At 38.9% G+C, this 22,653-nt stretch overlaps 1 long non-coding RNA gene across 1 annotated transcript; it reads left to right on the top strand.

Annotated features, from left to right (window-relative positions):
- The first annotated feature begins 18,044 nt into the window (after positions 1 to 18,044).
- LOC117818012 lies at positions 18,045 to 19,266 on the top strand. Its single transcript, XR_004632284.1, has 2 exons — positions 18,045 to 18,317; positions 18,908 to 19,266. It is a non-coding gene; the product is annotated as an uncharacterized LOC117818012 (long non-coding RNA).
- Positions 19,267 to 22,653: the final 3,387 nt, after the last annotated feature.

Genomic DNA, 22,653 nt, shown 5'->3' on the forward strand with positions numbered 1-22,653 from the left:
TTTTGCTATTTGTACAATTTGTTTTGAGAAATACACTTACTGTTCTGCAAATGTCGAGAAGGATTCGAGAAATGTACCAAAGCGAATGAGAAAAACTGTAAAAGGAAGTTTTTCCTTGCCGCTGTAGCTAGCTAAATATTGCAGGGTTCAATGCTCATGGTGGAGTAAGGTGGGGTAAGATTGTACATTGTGTAAAGCAGCCTCCGCCATCAGCGCATGAACAAAGTGTGATTGGATGACATGCAGTGTTAAAGTGCTTTGAGTGGTCAGAAGACAATAGAAGCACTACATACAAGTACAGTCATTATACCATTAAGTAAATACAACCTGGAATTTAATTAGGTATCTAGTGATATAAACTACTTTTTAAATCTAATTTGTCGCCCCGTCATGAAATTATGAAACACTTAGTCCTGATACCTTTTATTTTCTTGTCCTCAAATAGTGTTTCAACACAACAGTATTTTGCAGATGACTTGTTAACACTTGGTTGCAAAATCATTGCCGGGCTGTTTAATTGACCTATAGGCCTGAATTTAATCTCAACAAATAACGTTCATAATTTAATGATAGAAAAAGAAGAAAATACTAAAATAATTCACATGAAGATAATTTGAACAGGGATCCTCTCATTTGATTACCCGTGTCATCCATTAGAAACGCAGTGTGAGCCAAAAGCATGACTGAAGCCATGCAAAGTGTGGCCATGTCTACAATTAATCTTCATTTAGTGTTGCAGGTTTTTGTGATAACTCGGTCATGCAGTAAAAGTCAGGGTTTAGTACCTTTTGTCTCACACAGGGACAAATGCTCACATAAAGCAGTTCCTTTCAAGTGTTCTGGTTGATTTGCCGACAGGAAAGAAGTTCACAAGAGGAGATAATTATCATGTTTCCGAATAACTCTTTCAATCAACATGACATTTGTGGCTTGTCTTGTTTGCGCACAGTGGTGGCTAAATAAGTTGCTGTAGTTGCACAGAAACAATGATTCATCTTTCTCCTCTGCTGTTGTCTGTAAACCTCTCCTACCAACCCCAGAGGACAAATTTCCACAGGAGATGTGTGTGCCTCCAAACACTTTGACCATATTAAGAGAAATACCTGTTGATAGCAGGGAAGGGTCTGTTCATTCACACCAAACAACAGTTCAGACACTTTCACTGGCAGCTGCTGGGGTTGGTTCTGCAGAATTGACTGCTCTGAAAGTCATAAATACAAAAGCATTCCATAAAAAACTTACAACGGACTAAGCCAGGCTCAGACTACGAGACATTTGGGCTGATTAATACCAGATCACCCTGCAAAACAATCGAGGGAGGAATCTTGTTGGGCCCAGATTATTTGGTAGCGGTAGAAGTTTACAGATCCAATTCCCAACCTTCAGAGCAACAATAATATCAAACATGTTTAATGTGAAGAATTAAACCTAGAACTTTCTGCAGGACCTCAACAGCTTAGGAGAGATGGAGACCGAGCCACTGACAGTGTTTCCAAGCAACTGAAACCATTTTAGCTGAAAGGCTAAAACTAGCTGGCATGCTACTGTTTACATCAAACACAGATACAATCTGATCTCAATTATTTACATATCTTGTAGCGAGTTCTTGTTAGAGATTACAGAAGAACATTCTCTGTAACTTTCCCCTACATGTGTAAAACAACCTGAATATTTAATGGATTAGTAATGTTAAATCTCCTGTAGTGTTAGCCATGGCTAAGTCTCAGCAGCACGTACAATGTGTATAAACCATGATAATTACGCACAACAGTATGCTACTGTTTGAAGAATACAGCTGTGGGCAATGTCATAAGGCATTTTGTCATTCACTTTACCAATGAACAAAGTCCTTCCTCTGACAAAAGCACATTGCTATTCATTGCTCAGGATTTTGGGGTGTCACCTGGGGTGGTCCATCAGATTTCAAGGGGAAGTGTGCCATCCCTCTGGAGTCACCCCTGCACAAAGGTGAACCCAGGTATCCAGAGGAAAACATTGGTGTCTGAACTGTCCATCTGAAAGGATCGAAGGATAACAATGACCAGCAATGACCAGCCCCCAGATATTACAATTTCCAAAACCATGCTGCCTACTTTGTCTTCAAATTTCAAACAAACCGAATCACTTTACTTTTTTGAGCCAAAATGATTTAAATACATGGTTTGTCCATCCACCCACTCTCTAGCTTTCCAACATTTTTATTACATTTGGACCTAATCAGGATTTCAACCCCCCAACCCCATCCACGTTCAGTACTAAGCTAGCCTTACCGTTTCCTGGGATAATTTACCTGCTTACATTAAAGACTTAAAGACATGAAAACGATATGGCCCTCTCAGCAGTTAGTGAACACTATAAATACTAGTATCAATGATAACAAATTATATATATATATATATATATATATATATATATATATATATATATATATATATATATATATATATATATAAGCATGCAGTAATACCGTGTTAGTTCACAGTAGGGGGTGGTAGTGGTTCTTTACACTGGATGCCACCTATCTTAAAACAGAGGGAAGCTGGTGAAGTAGCCGCAGCAAAAGAAGATGACTCAATGACTCAGTAGCTAGCTAGCTAGCTAGCTAGTTTTTACCACTGTGTTGCAATTATAAGTGTAGCACTGATTCAAGGGTTCAGAAGCATATTTTTTGGCAGCTGAGATTCAGAGACATACCTCTTGTTATGATGTAGCCCTACTTAACCACACTAGCCGGGAGCGTGCCTATGCTCCCACATTTTTAAGATTTTTTTGTATGTTCCCACAGTTCCCACATTTACTTTTAATAAATTTGTATCAGATGTTATCCCCCTTTCTCCCAATTGACCCAATTACACCCAACCTATTATCCAGTAGCAATGGACTACTGATGGAACGTAGCTTTTAGCTAAATCTGCTGCGCCTATCTCCTCTCTCTCATCCCACATCGGGCTGTGGGACCATTGGGCTGTGGGAACATAGGAATGACCCGGATTAGCCAGTAGTCTAAAATGGTTAATTTGGTCTGACACCGTATACTATAGCCACACAGTTCTTTTTCTAGACCAGTGTCAATTCACAACAACACCATGTGACTCTTCTGGAGAACACTGCAGGAAGTGTAGTCGAAACATGTCAAGGTAAAAAAGAAAAACACACTGGTCGACTAAAAAAAGCTGTCTTGCTGTAAAACAATAGCTAATGCTCATGTGTGTGTATACCATCAATCATAGACAATGTGTCTCCACCTCTTAACGCTAGGATTGGTAGCCACGGAAAACTAGCATGAATTTGAATGAAGCATTTCCTCAGGACTCCGTCTAAACCCTCCCCCCCTTGAAGCCAGAGTCTGTGATGCAGCCTTGGAATTTAAGACATTCCCCTTCTACTACACAGAAAAACACATTTGGAGAGTGGTTAAGCTCAATTATGGTAGTGGTAGCTTTACTAGGCAAGCTACCGGAAGCTGCCATGGTAGTCGTGGTAGCTACATCTGATCTGTGAGCTGCCGGCAGAGAAACAAAGTACATGTGTTGTGTTTACGAATAGAGTAGCAGAGTAAAGCACTGAAAGAAAGAAAAGAAAGAAATTTAAACACAGCAAACACCTACACCAAGAGTAATGATTGGCTCAGACTTTCTCAACAAAGAGGCTGAACTCACTGGGATCCCCTGAGTGTGAAATATTTATTATCAACAATTACCTCACTTAAAGAAAGCAAACTCAAGATACAAAAAAATATATTTGACATATATTTGGGATATTTGGGCAGACAACATTCATATTGGCTTCCATTGGCTTCCACTGCTGATCATGTTTTACTCCTCCATCAACCAGTCTGTTCTGTGCACCTCCATCACTGTCTGGTTTGGATCTGCAACCAAACTAGACAAACACAGACTGCAACGGACTATAAGGACTGCAGAAAAAATCATCGGTGTCGACCTGCCCCCCATCCAGGACTTGTACCGGTCCCGGGCCAGGAAATGGGCAGGTGGCATCACCGCAGACCCCTCACACCCTGGACACAAATTTTTCAAACTCCTCCCCTCCGGCAGGCGCTACAGATCACTGTGCGCCAAAACAACCCGCCATAAGAACAGTTTCTTCCCCCAGGCTGTCACTCTGATGAACACTTAACCATAACAGTGTCATACCTGTCAGATAAATACTCTGTAAATAAACATGTAGATATACAATGCAACAATTCTCCAAGCAGAATTCACATATTTTATTTATTTATTTTATTATTCAACTACCACCTGCATATACTTTTTGAATGTAAAACTACCTCTGCACTATTCACCACTGCACTATTATCATGTTATTTTAGCCTGTACATATTAGTAATGCCTACTTGTTGTTCTTTTTGTGTTTATAGTTGATATTATTATTATTATTATTATTATTATTATTATTATTATTATTATTATTATTATTATTGTTATTATTATTATTATTGTTATTATTATTATTATTATTATTATTATTATTATTATTATTATTATTATTATTATTATTATTATTATATTTCTATTTTTATTTTTATTCTTGTACAAAGAGAGCACAGCTTACCAAGTCAAATTTCTTGTGTGTTCAAGCATACCTGGCCAATAAAGCTGATTCTGATTCTGATTCTGATTCTGATTCTGATTCTGATTCTGATTAGAGCCAAACTGGTCCATCTTTACTCTTAGACTATCTGAACCTGATCTAGTTTTCATTTTCCTGACATAATATAACAGTCAACAAACTTGTAAGTTTGCAGGAACACTTTAGAAGAAAATACCTAATTTCAAACCGGATGACAAAATGCCTGAGATTTCTCACCTGACAGCAGGATCTCATAGCAAAGCACAAAAACCACATTTGGCCTTTGGTGCATAACTGTCTTTCTCCTCAGGCTGACTGTCCTTGTCAATCCCAGGATTTACAGCTGCTTTGTTTCAACCACATCTGTGCCATTAGGTGATAGGTTGTCCATAGTTTCTGGACACTGGCAGGTTGTTTCAACAATGTCAACAAAAGGCTGTTTCTGCAAAGCCTCAGGACAATACCTGCTGTCCTCATGACCGCTTGTCTCTGAGGACGAGGAAACATGAGGTCCGTGGTTCAAATTACCAGAATCAAGAGTAGCACATGGATAAAACCAGCCTCCCCTTTCTGATACCTGCAAGGGCTTTATTTCATCTCATAGAACTATTTTATCTTGCTTCCTGTTGTTATCTCCTCATGAAACTGACACCTGCTTACACACACACCAAAATACCACACACACACACACACACACACACCCACCCGAGACACACATTGGCAGCAGATCCCAATGAAGTGCCTAAATATGGTGAACAAAAGGTCTGCAGGGGAGTGAAAGGAGAAGCGGAACAAAAAACAAATAAGTAATGAAATTATAACAATACGGAGAGAGGGGGAGAGAGAGAGAGAGAGAGAAAGAAAGAGACAGAGAGTAGGGTTGCCACAATGGCGAGGAACAATCGCGCCGCGTCAATGGAAAAAGAGAGGTGGAGGGGGAGAGGGCTATCTGGACAATAGAGCCGGTGACAGGAGCACAATGGCTGCAGTGTTTTCAATTAGACATTATCTCATAGACAGAGTGGCAGGTCTCATTGTGCGAGGGGGCTATTTCAGTGCTGCCTTTGTGTGGGGCAGTGCCATACTCCCCCACCCCTCCTCGACCCACTACTCCCTGAATTCTCCCCCCTCGCACCCTCGCCCCCGCAGAGGCCCTGTTATCTTGTGTGCTGCTGTGTGTGTGTATTTGTGCATGTGGGTCCGTGGACAGAGAGCAGGCCTTTTATGTAGCTTGTTATTTGCTTTCCATCAGTGAAGGCAAAGAGAAGCTCGCTATGTGGGCCTGAGCTGCAGAGGGATGGATGAAGAGGGGAAAAACATGAGTAGGAAGGCATGGATGTTGGTTGGTTGGAGTATCTGACCCTGTCAGGATGACCTGTGATGTTCAGGTTCACTGTTAAGTCATGTTTGACGAAACCGACCAGAGCCTTGGTCATCCTCCAGAGACGTTCTGTAGAATATAGTGCACTTTGCTATCGGTTCAATCAGGTCATATTGTGGTCTCCGTATCTCTATAGGGTAATGTTTGCGAAAAAAGCAGCTCTCGCCTTCGGCTCTACAAGCTTCCGCTGTTGTTTTGCTGCATTCAGCGGATGAGGGGTCGGAAAAGCGGGTATTGCGGTGTGCTTGCTTCTCAGAAATAATGCGAACTTTACTTATCGGATGGGAGCATCTCTAATATTTTGACACGCTCACAAAAACGGTTGTTTTCGACAAGCCACCCCTGTGTGGTTTGCAATGTGTTGGTCGTGTGTGTGTGTGTGTGTGTGTGACACTTTGGCATTTTGCATGTTGGTGAGGACACCTTGTTCAGTGTTCATGCACACATAAGCAGATCCGCGCTATCGCTGTGATATTGTGTCAACTAAGCAGAATAATCGTTTGAGGTTTTTCCACTTTTGGTGTTTATCTCAGAGGGTTGTCAGTCAGTTAGGCCCCCCTCCCTCCAGTATGCATGATACAATCCGTATCAGACTCGATTGCTTGGGTCACACTGCTGCAGACAAGGGTTGCTTTAACACTACAATATAACCTTGAAGATAAAAGGTTGTATCTCACAATAAAAAGACTGACACATATGAAGTCCTTGTGCCGTCACGAAGGTGCGTCTTTTATTCAGAAGCCCTTAACAACCGTATAATGTGTGTTGTTGTGTGTGAGTATGAATACTTGATGAGGACACATGTATGTCGGCATTATTTCCGTTATTGAATACACAAACTTTATGAGTGAGTCAATAGCAGCAGCATGCGCAAAGCCTCAGAGTAACTCCAATACATGAACAATAGTTAAGGAAATTAAATCAACATCACGTCATTGCAATTACTGTTTTTTAGACCATGTTGCGCAGATTAATAATCCAGGTCAGGTCTATTAATTTGAATATTATCTTGTGACATTTTAGGGAATATATCTGTTCATACAGGATGAGGTTTCAAAATGAAAAATAATAGCCTTTAACGCCGACAGTTCTTTTTAATGTAAAGTTTTACTTTACACAGACATCTCAGATTCTATCAACTCTAATGATCTCTATTCGTATTGGAACAACAGATACGTTTAATTTGTGATATAAAGTGCTTTAAACATGCAGAACACAAGAGAAAATCTCTTAAGGTTCAAAAGGCAGCTATAAGCCTGAGACAAAAACATCTTATGACTGAAAATCTGACTTAATACTTCCGATCATCTTAGATTTATTTTATTATTTCTACCTTTTGTTTATCATTCCGTGTTAAAAAAAGTTCTATAAATTGTACATGTATTTTAAAAAAGTTAATATTTGCATTTCTTCTTATTCCCGGAAATGTAACCAATTGTATCATAAGAAATGTTGAATTATAATTTTTGCAGCCATCATTAACAACTTAAAAAAAAATATTTTTATATATATATAAGGATATGACTAAAGCAGTATAACTGTAGATTATCAACATAATAATGATTGTCACAAATGACAAAAAACCCCACCACAGATTATCATGAACTGTGAGCAGAGTGAGTGATGACAGGGTGATAAACTCAAAGCTCAATTTACCACCATGAGCAGATTTAAAGATACTCCTCTGATGTTTTTCTCCAGACTCTGGACTCATGTTTTCAGATATTTATTTACCAAAACAAGTTCTACAGTTATTTTGGGCTTTAGTCTTTTTCCGTGACCTCTAATCCTGGAACCACTGACCCAGAACCTCCCATAGCAGTGACTGTATAGGCCCACTTCAGTCCGCTGGCCGGTGCTTCTCTGAGGCTATTTCTGGGCTCTGGTGAACCAGTTTTGTGACACAACAAACTCTTTGTGAGGGTCATTTTGTGGTGCAGTTTTTCTTAACACCAAACAGTGCAACAACATCTCTATGTATATCTCCTCTACTGAGGCTTATAAACAATTCTTTGTGGAGACAAACATCAGCAGTTTTGGAGTGATGTAAAAAATTCTCTACACCAAGAAAGACTTTTCAGTGATCACATCATTTCAACTCTGTCTTTGAACAGCTTTGACTATAGTTTGTACATTTTTAACAAAGCTAAGATTATCAGAATAACTACAGAGTTGAAAATTACAGGTGTCTCTTTTTTTTTATTTAGTGCAATGTTCGCAGAAAGGTCTAACTATTTTTATCTCCCTTCAGTACGTCATCGTTTATGGATAATTATCTGGACAAATTTGGTTTAAGTTGTTAAGAGAGAGAGAGAGAGAGTGTGTGTGTGTGTGTGTGTGTGTGTGTGTGTGTGTGTGTGTGTGTGTGTGTGTGTGTGTGTGTGTGTGTGTGTGTGTAGCAGCAGAGTGAAGCGGCAGGTATACACTGTGTGCAGTCAGCAGCCCTCAGACGGAGCAGATATCTATCTAATGGTAGAGAGGAGAAGGCAGCAGAGTGACCTGATTCCAATCTCTAGCATCAGGATCTGGCGACCCCAGAAAAGACGGGCAAAGTGGGACACAGGAAGACAGTGTGGGTAATGTGCTTCATTGAGGTCGGGCTGTTATGACATGTTGCTAGTAGATTACATTGAGCTGCTTGAATAAAACGAGCCTCAAGCAACTGCCACTGCAGCCACGCAGGTTTGTTCTTGTATACGTATACAAACTGACTGGCAGAAGATATTTCCTCCTGAGATTTGGCATGAAACTCAATAACCTCTCAGGTACACACAGTTATAAGCATTAATACAAGATGTGACCTTTAAATTAAGAAATTAAGAGACAACAATAGTCATGAGGCCTTCAATGAGCAGCGCTTTGTGAAACGTGCTGTACATGATTCACCTGTCACCTTTTCTTTAATCTTTGTTCTCATTTCAATGTATTTCAAACAAGTGGCAAACTCCGGTCTCAAACGATGAAGCCAATGTGGAAGTGCTATGAACTGCAATACATCGAAAATCCGCTTGAGGCTGGTTGCAGAAACACCGGAAACCACATAGATATGAATGGGAAAAAGACGATCTTTGCAGCATTAATAAACATGTTTACAGCCTGGTTCAAAAAATGGCTTGGCCCTACAAAGCTGATCTCTGTATAGGCAAACACTGTACGGGGGGGGTGAATTTTTTTCTAACGTGACGGTTAAGAAGATATTAAGTTTACGAGTTTTGCCCAAATAAGGACATGACTGACGTGACTCCCGGTCGGGAACAGACAGCCATTGGCTAAGAGGCTCACACTACGTCACACTCTGCCTAGCTGAGTTCCGCATTACCAATATGGCTGCCGCCGTTTCGCTTCAAAACAGCTCTCAGGAACAGATGGGTGACGTCACGGATACTACGTCCATATTTTATACAGTCTATGATTTCAAATATCTTTGACTATCTCAGCATGAACTGGCACTTTTTATAATTCATACATTTCAGCCCTTGTTACAGATTCCCAAAAGAGATATGTTTGGAATCTTTTGAAACACATTTCTGATTGGAGACATTCCCACTTCCCATTCCCCCGCGTTCAATTTGTTTTTCCATGCTGGATTTGTTCTTTACATGCAGAGTTTAAATATGTGTCTGCACCAAGACAATTTAAATATTGGATCACCTTATAAAAACTGAAGTAATAGAGGACATGAAATGTTTCATGTTGATACATCATAAAAATGTATTCAATGTACTTTTTAGCTTTGTGAAACCATGTTTCTGAAGTTGCAGGAAATAACAATAATAATTATTATTAGGGGTGTGAGTGTTAATGCAATAACCCTGATGCAATAAAGGTCTGAAATTAATGTTATTATTTTTTAAATCACAAACTATTATGTTCCTTCTGTCACACTTTAGGTAAGCCAATGCAGTGTCGTCCTGCTTCCTGCTGCTGCCATGAAGGAAAATAAAAACAATTCACTTTAAAAAACTAACAGACGGCTTAGTTGTCGAGTCAACGGGCTAACCCTGTACTTTCACCAGATCTGAGTCCGGTACGTCTCAGATCCGCTGCCATCTGGCTCCGTGCTCTCTCGCCTGTCAACACCTTTCAGAACACATCACGGTGCAGGACCACCGGACAGCTGCAGTCATGTGACCAAGGTTTTCCCCCAGTAAGTTAACTGAATCAAGGATTCTCCACCTCTCCTCATCCATGTTGTCTTTCTGGTCCTCTGAAAACCTCTGCTCTGACCAGTTGACTCAAGGCCTGGCTCCGCTCATCATGACAGTTTGTTGTTGTAGTTAAGTGAAATACGATCTGGTGATAACACAGAGTGTTTTATTCTGAAAATTAACCTAATGTTTTCATTTTGTTTTGGTGCCTGACTTCCTGTCCCGCTCAATCTGCTCTGTTGAGATTGATGTGTCCGGCAAAAATAGAAGTCTTGTGTCTCTGATCTAGAACGCTACAGAGCGGATCCAGTGGAAATTAACACATTGACTAGAATAGAAACCTATTAGATCCGATGCCGTCAAGGATTGGAGATTAACTAGATTCCCAAATCGATATACTGGTAAGAATTGCTTTATGTTTTTAATATCGACGTAAAAACTGTTTTAGAACGTAAAATAATGGAATATCAAACATGCAGTTAAAAATGTGTTTATTGTGAGTAAACTATTAAAACTATTAACTTTTAAAATTCAACAGTAAAGCACAATTTGAAAATATATATACACTCACCGGCTACTTGATTTGCTGCACCTTGCTAGAAAAGGTTGGACCCCCTTTTGCAAAAACTGCCTTAATCCCTGTCTTCTCTGAACCCAAAACGTGGGTTCAACCATGTCAATTTAAATAACTAAATTAAGATGAACAAACATTTTCACATGATAAAGGTCAAAAAATAGTTTTGACATGTGAAGAAGTTTCCTGCAGAAATATGATGAATCCTGTTTTTGCATATAGCTATGCGTCATTTTTTGTAGCTTATCACAAAGTTTATTTTTATAGTTCTTACAGCGCCTGGTCGATAAAACTTGAACTGCTGACAGTACAACAATGGTTGTAGCTTCTCATGTGATGTACTGCCTGTAACCCTATCACTGTTATGTTATCATTACATGTATTGTTACATTTGTACTTAAATTAATAACAAGCTTGTGATTTGAGTTGCTGCTGCTGCTGTTGTGTGATAAATACTTATTGACTCTGCACCTATTTATACTCTCCTTATCATCTCCGCAGTATCCTATTATTTACTGTTGCAACGGCTCAATATCCTCATGGGAATCATTAAAGTTTCATCCTCTAAACAACTTGGCACACTACTATGGAAACTGTGTCGCTCCAGGAGTACAAATAGAGGTTGAGGGTGTATAGTACAAAGCATGGCAGTATAAGGCTACACTAGAAACTATAGCTAACTGTGGCTGTCAGCAGGTCCAGCCTGGCAGAACAAACTGTAGGCTGGCACTGATCAGTAAGGCTCAGGCCTTTCATTAGTAAAGTAACATGACTGGAAAGCCGGAGAGTGAAGCTAAAAACAAAGAAACGAAAAAAAAAAAGAGTCGGTTGTATCGACTGTATTAAATCTGGACATTTAGCCACAAGTTTTTTATTACAAAAGGCAAAACAATTAATGTACAACTATCTTTGAAAAAGTGATTCTTAAATATCTGGCTGCCTCCAACAGAGCTCTGACAAATATACAAAGGAAACAAAACACATATCTAGAACTAAATCTAACAAAACTGTAAGAGTTGAAAAAGTGCAGGGGTTAAAACAAAAGACAATAACAAGCGAAGAGCAAACTGAAAGTAGGAGCTCACCTTTTTGCTCTTTGTCTGATACGCTTATGGATACGGATAGAGCTTTATTATGGAGCGCCGCTTGTAAAGTAGTGCACAGTGAAAATTGTGAACAGCAACATTTCTCCACGTTTATCTCCAAAGCATCATAAAAACGTAGTGTGAATTTTTAAAAGTCACTTTTTTATCACATTTAAAGCAATATTTGTGATCTTCTTCACATTTGATTTGTTGTGAAAATTTTAAGTTACAATCACTGTTAAATCCAAATGCTAAATATAAATATTTATGTTAAATGTAAAATATAAATGTTGATTGTTCAATCTTAATGTTAAATCTAAATCTAAATCTAAATGTTAAATCTGAATGTTAAATATAAATGTTGAATGTTAAATATAAATGTTAATTGTTAAATATAAATGTTGATTGTTAAATATAAATGTTGAATGTTAAATATAAATCAGAATCAGTTCAAATCCTAAATATTTAGCTAATATGCATATCACACCGCCACCCATCAGAAACACCAAAGTAAAAGTTTAAGACTTAAGTGCATAAAGCGATACAGACTTAGCAATAGCAACCTAGCATATCCGTACCATTGACTGGGTCAGTACTGTCTCTGATAGGCAGTCCATGAAGTAACTCACTGTTATGACGTTTTTGAGCCAAATGTGGAGAATTGTTGCTGTTGTTTTCAGTGTGTTCAACTTTACAAACGACGCCCCATACTTTGTCCCAGTTCACTTACGTATGTGACTTGGTGTACATAGCTCCGTGAATAAATGGATTCTACTTCAACGGCAAAACACAAGGAAGTGAAATTAGAAAACATCTACGGGGAGAGGCTAATTTTTTCCGATTACCAATAAATGTATCTGAATATTGGATCAAACTGACCAGGCTTCTGTATGCTGAACATGTTGTACAACCACATTTTAGCAGAATGGCATTACTCAAATTCACTAACACAACAGTTGTTCATATTACTCATACAATGTCACTCCACAGTCAACAATGGCAATTGATGTTTGACATTGGAAGGAAAAGGTTGGTGAAAATTTACCGAGTATGACTTTGACTTTTTCTAGCCAGGCCTCGTCACACCTGTCAGCCAGCTCATATTCATTTATGCTGTCAGGTGGGTCTGAAATCGCTTTCATTCTAAAAGGATTTCCCGCCAAGCTCAGATATATAGGACAAATCATATTTATTTATATCTCTCTCTAGCCATAAGATGTCGACACAGTGGCGTCACGAGAGCCTTGTCGCTAACAATCAAGATGGCTGCTTGTGCCACAGGGAAGTCAGTTGAACCAGCTATTGGGACTGTTTTAAGTGAACTGGATGATATATTTTTTTTAACACAAGAACAAACAGCTGCACTTACAGTGTTCTTTAGTAAGAAAGATGTGTGTTGCTGTTCTGCTGAAGGGATTTGGTAAAAGTTAGTTTACCAACTAACTCCACTGGTGTGCCGCTCTGCTCTACGTCATGCTGCATGTCGAATTGCCTCCAGAGGCACTTCTTCCTGCGGCCGTTGCTAATGCCTCCCAGAAAAAGGAAATATATTAAATGGATCCAGACCCAGTGACCAAGTTGAATTGGTCTGGTGATGCAACGCTAGACATTCAGCTGTAAGCAGTAAAACATTGCTCCTCTACTCGAGGCTGAGGTTTAGATTGTTGGTGCTACCTTAATCAGCAGAAGAAGAAGAAAACATTTTCAACATTAAATCTCACTGTGTGGATCTATATGTTGTATATTTCCACTACCTTCCTTTAAAATCAATCCACTGTGGTTATACATTTTCCTATTTGAAATTCTGGTGGGACTGAGCCTTTAAACAAGTGGCAGAAATCATGGCATGTCAAACTTTGTTCTGTGTTGGCGAACACAATGGAGCAACTGACTTTTGGGCATTTTTAGGCCAGAGGCATGCATGCAATGAGGAAGAATACATAGCCAGTAAATGAGGCAAATCTGGCTTCAGTTGTGACTATTGAAAATCCCTCTTTCTCACTGAACTGTGTGCCAAAGCACCCTAATAGCTTCACAGGGGAAGAGAACAATCCAAAACACATCCACCAGAAACCAAATGGAAACTGTTAGGTGCACAATTGCTGCGAGCAACTTCACTCCGGTGGCTCTTTTATTGGGAGCCTCTGTACGATCTAATGCAGCTCAATACAAATGTTTTACTCAATGAATGCTGCATATAATATTTAATGTTCTTCCTCTCTGTCATTTTCAAATGTATCCAAAGATAACCAATCTGCAGCAATAAAAGAGGCTCAGAAACATTTGTGTGATTTATGCTGCTAAAGCATGAGGTGTCTGAAGGGTCATATGACATGACTGTCACCCAGACTGGATACATAGTTAGATGAAAGTCCTGTGTCCTCCTCACCCAATGAAAGCTTCAGTCCCCCCAATCCTAAATGGGCCAAGTGATATAGATCAGGGGTTCATAAACTTTTCAGCCCACGACCCAAAGACTCAAGACCTCCACTGTTCCTCAAAGTGATTAAATGTGGCTTCATTTAGCTGGTCTGCAGACAATTAGCCTACCTATATGAAATGTGTCTGTGTTTCCTGTGTCGTTATGAATTAACCTGCTGCTACTGATGCTTTTGATAACTAACTGTTCACTAACTTGAAACTTAGGAGTCATCTGGCAAAAAGAACGACAGAAAACTACATTTTCTCATTTCAAGGTTTTTATTTCAAGTTTAGCTACTATTTGTGTCGATATTTTTTTATGGATAAAATGTGCTATTTTTAGTTAACTGTTGTCATTCAAATTTTTTGTGCTATTCTTCAGTATTCATTTGTTCACCACAAGTTAACAAATTATATATAAGTAATTCAAAACCAACAAAGAGAAGAAGAAAGAAATAAATACAAAAAAACACAAAAATAATAATCACAATAAATAAATAATAATAATTAACCATACAAACAAAAAGGAAGATAAACATAAGAAAACAAGGTAAATAGACAAAAATACATAATAATAATAATAACATATTTTTAGATAACTTAAAGAAAAAAACATTCTGGAAGACATCCTGACTCCCCATTTGTGTCTCGCAACCCTCCAGGGGGTCCCGACCCACACTTTGGGAACCCCTGGTATAGATAATTGGATGGATTGATGGATGGCTGGATGATGGGTGCATGGATAGATTGATGAAAATTCCTGTCTCAAGGACACTTTTTGCATCTGAATAAAACAAACACCATTGGAAGTATTACTGATGGAGCACTGTTGGCATTGATACAGAACAGACGAACACAAGAGTCAGTCTTGGTCTGTATCTTAGAGTCAACTATCCCTCTTACCCAAGAAAAGGACTGTATATATTCAGATGGGTTTTGTAGGGAATGTGATTTTGAGACATAACCATACAAGGGAAAGTTAATAACTGTAGCTCAATCTACAATATTGCAATTCTCAACAAACAGATCTTTCCCACGTGTACGACGATACTGAAAAGTAATGTTTAAGTTTCACTAATGTCCTTACTGTTGAAAATCTATGCACTGCAAGAAAAGCTTTGTTCAAAATGTATCAAAAATAATTATATTTTCAATTTATTTGCTTCAATATACAGCATATTGCATACACTCAGTACGTTTACATGCACACTTAAGTTGAGCTACAGTTGTAGCTTGATAAGGCAATTTAATTGCACTGCTATCCTTATATATAAGCACCGGGCAAGAATACATTAACTGACAGAGGTATGTCTGCCTCCACTACGGTAGGTTGCGATCAATCAATCAATCAGTCTTTATCTATATAGCGGCAAATCACAACAAATGTTATCTTCAGACTCTTTCCAAACAGAGCAGGTCTAGACCGTACTCTATGTTCCATTATTAACAAAGACCCAACATAAAGATAGGATAAGATCCAGTCCCATCTTACAGACAGAACTCAGTCTGATCTCATCTTAATCCACCATGAGCAGAGCACTTTGCAGCATTTAGCAAGTTACAGTGGCAAGGACAAACTTCCTTTAACAGACAGAAACCTCCAGCAGGACCAGACTCATGTTAGACACACATCTGAGAGAGAGAGAGAGAGAGAGAGAGAGAGAGAGAGAGAGAGAGAGAGAGAGAGAGAGATGATAGTAGCTGTTGCTGCTGGAGTCTGCCACGTCCACAGCAGCAGGCCGTCTACGGCAGAGATCCAGAGGAACCTACGAGACAAGGGAGCTCAGAGACTCCAGAAAGGTCTATGGATAGTAACTTTAATGGGACAGGGAGAGCTAAGTAAGTAAGTGATATGCTATCTTTCAGCCAGTTACTATCAGACCTCCTGGTTTACCTATACCATACCAAAACAGTTAACAAACAAGTTGAGGGAGGCTAACTGGTTGTATATTGAAAACATGGACAACCTTAACTTCACCTTCTCTTTACCTTTCATACGCACGATAGCTTTGTCTCTGTTACTTTCCCTCTCCTTTTGTTGAGGTTTGTTGAGGTTTACTTCCTGGCTTCCCTTTATGCATTTATGATGTTCGACTGCCAGGTCAAAGACCGGCATGCAAACTGTGTACAGAACACCTAGTCAAGTTGGGATCTGATTGAGATTCATAAATGCAAGAGAAATTCAATCCCCAATGACATTATCTGGGTTTATTAGTCTGACTAGAAGAAACAGAGAAATTTCAGTTGAACTAACATGTTTACATGAATGCTAAAGTTCAGTTTATGTCAGAATAATGCAGTTAAGATGTGTTTTTAACACCATGGGAATGCACTGACTGACTAGGTTAAGCTCTTTATGACTCCAGGGGGATCACTTTTGTCCACAAGACTCCGAAATATGGCACAAAACAACAATTCCTCACAGCTGCTTTAAGTGTAACTTGAAAGGCTGCTGTCATATCAACCACTATCTTATACAAACTGGTGTGATGGATACACATTTATGAGAACTGTTATTATTCATTTTTATTCTATAGACAATACAATTTATTATTGCCTGTTTTTGTTATTTCAGGGTTTTAGTGCCTTTCTAATAAAAGCAGCAGAGCTACTTTTGAATTTGAATTTTTAATATAAACGTAGTAAATATCATGTTGATAACAGTGCACACCCGGAATATAGATTATCTTAAATACAGAGGAAAAAGAGGACTAGAATATCAATATACTGAAAATGAAGAAAGTCTCATTGTCTTCTCCACACACCACTGTTGCACCATAAAACCTAGTCTGGATCCACTGCTGTAGCAGAAAGTACAAAATAAAACTGATACAACCTGACATTTGGTCATCGGTAACTGTGAAGATTAAGTATCATGGTTTCCACCTACCACTGGTGTAATTAGTCACAGCCCTGATATGTGATACGAAAGTGATAATGTGTTGTGAACGTGTGGTTATGCAAATTTGAACCCCAACACAATGAGCTAGACCACAACATGAAGCTAAAACTCATGGTTGAAGTCACTTTGTGGAGATCAGCAGCTTACAGATGTTCTCACCAGCTCTGCCGCTGTTGTCTGGATTGCAGGACAGGATGTTGCTCCAATTCCCCTTTAGAGATGGTCGGGCTCCTGTAGCTAGTCAGGCTGCTCTCACATCTGTGCCCACTAACTGTCATTGTTTAGCGACTCTCAAGACTAGCCTGAGATGAAAGCTAACGGCTTTGCCACAGTGTCCATAGGCAGAGTTGAAATGTGCCCGAGCTCCTAGCCGTGGATTGATTTGCTGTGACGTGTGTGATCAGGTGGACCCTTACTTTGCTTTTGTTGTTGAGAATTGATCCCTTATATTTTGGAGGTTTGAACAATCTGAATCAGATACCAGAAACAGCCTGTTAATAAGTAAGAAAGCTGGTAATAACATACTTTACAATGTTTACAGCTTCATATTCTGTTGGTCACTCACCACAACATCAGCCCAGTTCTCCACAGTTTCTCATCCCACCTCAACTCTATTTCTCTTCTGGCGTGTTCCTGCTCTCAGTGACGTCTAACAGGCTCCTATTTATAGTCCTGTCTTTCGTATGCAGATTAATTAATCTTTTGTTCCTCCTTATTGACAGCACTGGCATTTCGATCCCCACTTATCAATGTGTTACCTGTCCGTAACTGGCAGGGTTCCCTTATGTTACGTCACATCCGTTTGTCTATGCTGATAATGAAATAATAGTAAACTTACTAAATTTAACCCTTAGATGCATAAGTGGGGTCAAAAATGACCCCAAGGGTTGTTATTCTTCAAAATCTTTGAAATTAAAAGTGTTTATATTTTCATATTCCAGGTATTCCTCATAAAACATGTTTGTGACATGAGGCCATTGCATTTTTAAAAAAAAATTTCATACATTTTAAGAAATTGCAGCTTTTGTATCACTACCCCACTTTTCCATGAGCGGGGTCAAAAATGACCCCAAACATTTCCTATGGAATCTCAGGGCTTAACTCAAGGAACCTTTGATACTTATCAACTGTGATTGTCAGTATACATTTACTGTTGCACTTACACATCTGATGCTGCAGTCTCACCACCCAGGAGGTCATTTTTACACAGCAACATGTAAGTATTATCTTCATTTATGGACTTAATTTCCACATTTATGACTTTTCTGTGATAGAGTATTAGTATTATTTTCATTACATTATCCTGCTTTGTTGTTAGCTAGTTAGCTTACTACCAACTACAAAGTTAGCTTACTACAAAGTAATTTTAGCACTGTAATGTATTACACAGCAACATACATGTAAGTATTATCTTCATTTATGAACTTAATTTCCACATTCATGACTTTTCTGTGATAGAGTATTAGTATTATTGTCATCAAATCCTCCTACTTTATTGTTAGCTAGTTAGCTTACTACCAACTACAAAGTTAGCTTACTACAAAGCAATTTTAGTACTGTAATGTATTACTGTATTTGTTGTGTAGAGACTCTTACTATATTTATAACATCATTGTAATAAAAGCTAACCTGTTAGGTAGCCTTTTTTATGATTATTGATTATTCAATGATGTGTGTTTGCGTGCGTGCGTGTGCATGCGTGCATTTACATGCATATAAATGCACAGACTTACTTACACAGCTACATAATGATTCATAGTTTTGTGTGCCATTCAAACATTGCCCTTTTCATGTTTTCTCATTTAGAGTATCATGGCTGCTAGGAGGCCAACCAGGATTCCTGAGGCACTTGCACTACAAATGATCCTGGACGGATGGGATGAAGAGCCCAGTATTGCAGTATTCCTGTGTGCAACGATCACAGCCAGAAGCAAGTAGTTTGTAACAGCTGCACACAGTGAGAAGAGAGAAGACGTTTGTGTGTGTACATGTCGGTGGACGGTGTTATGGTCCCCGGACCTACTGTTTGTTCATTCTCTGTTCGTCCTCCACAGTCAAACAGACAAACGGACACACAATGTATTTTGACATTTTTTGATTTTTGATTGATTGTTTTGTAATGAAATGTGAATAAAAAGTAATAAATGAACATGTCAAAAATGAAATCACTCTTTTGTTGATCAAAATATAATAAAAATCATCAACTTTAACCAAAATTAAAGAAATTTCTTAAGTTTATTGCAAAAACGCATTGATTCTAATTGGGGTCATTTTTGACCCCACTCATGGAAGAGTGTAGGTATTGGTAGGTCATGCATCCAAGGGTTAATCCAAAAGCCACTGTCAATGTAGTGAACCAACTCATATATTTGAAAACTGAAAATATAATTTTTAATAATTTCCTTTCAAACTGATTTCCTGGGATCTTCTGCCTGAAAGTTGCTCTCTAAAGGCCAAATTCCACTGGATCGGGTCCGTCTGCGATCCGTCACAGCACTGGATCTGATAGGTTTCTATTCCAGTCAATGTGTTAACTTCCACTGGATCTTCTTCGTTGCGTTCTGGCTGCATTTCTGATCCGGCAGGTCGGAGCCCTCTGGATCAGATCCACAAGACTTCTATTTTTGCCAGATGCCGGAGCACAACGCATCAATCGCAGATGGAGCGGGACAGGAAGTCAGGCACCAAAACAAAATGAAAACATCCGGTTAATTTTCAGAATAAAAAACTCTGTGTTATCACCAGATCGTATTTCACTTTACTACAACAACAAACCTTCATGATGAGCGGAGCAAGGCCTGGAGTCAACAGGTCAGAAGTTTTCAGAGGACCAGAAAGACAACATGGATGAGGAGAGGCAGTGGAGAATCCTTGATTCAGTAATTACTGTGGGAAAACCTCGGTCCGGTGTCCGGTGTCCAGCGGTCCTGCTCTGTGCTGTGTTCTGAAAACACAACCGATGGGTGTTGACGGACGAAGAAGCACATAGCCAGACTGCAGCAGATTGGATATAGACTGGAAACGGATCTGGTGGAAGTCCAATGTAAGATTCAATTCACTCTGTGAAAAACTGAAGCACAAACCTCTTGGGTAGGCAGAGCAATAAATCACATCGCAAGCCATCATATTTGACCAGAATTTGCATTTTAACACCCTAACACTAACCCCAAGAGACAATAACACCACTAACACTGCCAAGTAGAAGAAATCAGTGAGTGGATACGTCTAGGTGACTCCTATAAAAAACGAAATAATAATAATAATAATAATAATAATAATAATAATAATAATAATAATAATAATAATAATAATAATAATATATTTTATTTATAGACGCCTTTCTTGACACTCAAGGTGTAAATAACATGTACTGAGGATTGAAATGCTCAATCCCAGTTCATAAAGTGAAAATCAAGAAAAAAAACCCTCTTTATGTCACAAGTCCTTCACTGCCTCTAAGCTGTCAGCAGTTGCAGGTGGAGAAGGTACTTTGAGTATCAAAGCTCCTTAAAGATGTAAACTCTACGATGCATGGTGTCACAGAGGAACTGTAGACTGTAAGTTGTCTTTCCTTGATGCAGAACAGTTCAAATCGTGTTCTGAAAAAGTCACCACAAAAGAGCTTTAAAGCAGAGGGAAGCATCTTGTGCTTCTAAACAGCAGAACACAATGTTGGTACCATGAAAATGGCAAATGGAACTTCAGCTTATGCGATTCAAGCACATAATAAAAGATAATAATCAAAACATTGTGTTGGCACTGGCGGGCTGCAGCAGCCATTCAGTAAATACATACACTTTCTCTCCATTGTTCAGGTGCATTGTCAGAAACAATGGAGCTTGCTTTTTAGAAGAGGTGGCACAAACAACAAAACTCTGTTTCAGTTTGTAAAAAGTGAATCCCTGCTTGAAATGTTATTATGTTCTGAAACTCATCATACCATTAAAACCAACCTACAATGGCTGATGAAAATATGCTCACTTAAGACCAGAACAGAAAAACATCACAACAATTAAAAAATGTAACACCAGGGAGCACTGAGTTTGAAACTACTTACATGTGTCCTTAAATATCATACATACTCTATCCAGGAAGACAAACACATTGAGGACGTTGACTTTTTTGACTTGGAGTTTATTTTCTGATAGTTTTTCATTCACATCGACTGCCTCGATGTCATGTGATGTTGTCTCGATCTTTTCTTTGTCTGCCTTCACTGCTGCATTTATGTTTTTCACAGTTGTAGTTTATTCCCCCTCCATTTCCACATTTTTCCCTTGGAACAGTTTGTCACCATTGTTAGACTTCAACTTGAAAACAGAAGGTCCAATTTTGGGGAAATGTGACAGAAATAAGAATTGGATCTTAGCTTGCAATGACATAAAAGATTTTAAAGTTGATGTACAATTCGCAAATATAAGTCACACTTTGTTTTTGGGGATCTCCCAGAGTGAAGTGAAGGTTTAAACTGTCTTCCTGTGTGGCAGTTTTCATTGTTTTAACCCTAGAACACAGTCGCCGGGTGATTTTCACCCGAGCAAACACATTTACATGATTTTCATTATGTTGTGTTTGTCTGAGTGTCATGGGTCCCTGGGTAGCTTCAGCATCGTCTTTGACGTCTTTGAAGGCATGGGTGTTTTCCTACTCCAAAACCCACTTTTTCCTACAGGCACGTGTTCTGGTGATTTTCACCCTTTTTTGTTTCTGTTTCTCCTGCTGCTGTTTGTGTGTAAAGGAGACTGTGCCGTCACCAGGGAAGTCTCAAATGTCCAAGGAATGGTTGGACCCAACACCAAGTTTCCAGTTTCACCATTTTTTGTTTTGGAAATTTTTGGTCCTGAATTCCAAATTTTTTTCAGTAATTTTGCAGCATTTTTATAGGGTCCCCCCATGATACATTTTTTTCATTTTCTTAGACATGGCACAGTTGAAAATAAAAGAACACTACTGTAATTTGTCATGTATTAAAGTAGTTATTTATTCATAGTTTACCACTTTTGTCTCATCACGCATGATGAAGAAAATTGTTAGAAGTGATGCTGGAAGCCTGGTCCATGTCCATATGTATGCTAGCATGCTTGGCCCTTCCAAAACACAATGAATGGGGGAGAATTTTTTAATAATGCAGCACATCAACATATGCTATGGGTGATGGTGGATGATGCATATCTAGGTGTGTACTATCTTCCAGGTAAAATACCTCTCCTTCCTTTTATATTGTTATGCTAGTACCATCATGGAGGATGCAGCACATTTTTTGGATGAAAAATAAAGGTCCTATTTAAACTCTCTTTTACACCAAATGTTATAGTAAAACTGTTCTCTTAAAATCACTTCACACCTCAAACAATTAAATTAAAAGAAACTCTGTGAATAATATCAAGAAAGAAAGTTTTCTCCACTAGAGGAGCTTGATGGGCCTGCATCATCTGTCTGTCCAACCCCAACACGATCTCAGTAGATGTGTGTCTAACATGAGTCTGGTCCTGCTGGAGGTTTCTGCCTGTTAAAGGAAGTTTGTCCTTGCCACTGTAACTTGTTAAATTCTG

Source organism: Notolabrus celidotus, chromosome 1, assembly GCF_009762535.1.
Source record: "Notolabrus celidotus isolate fNotCel1 chromosome 1, fNotCel1.pri, whole genome shotgun sequence".
In the NCBI taxonomy this organism is placed as follows: domain Eukaryota; kingdom Metazoa; phylum Chordata; class Actinopteri; order Labriformes; family Labridae; genus Notolabrus; species Notolabrus celidotus.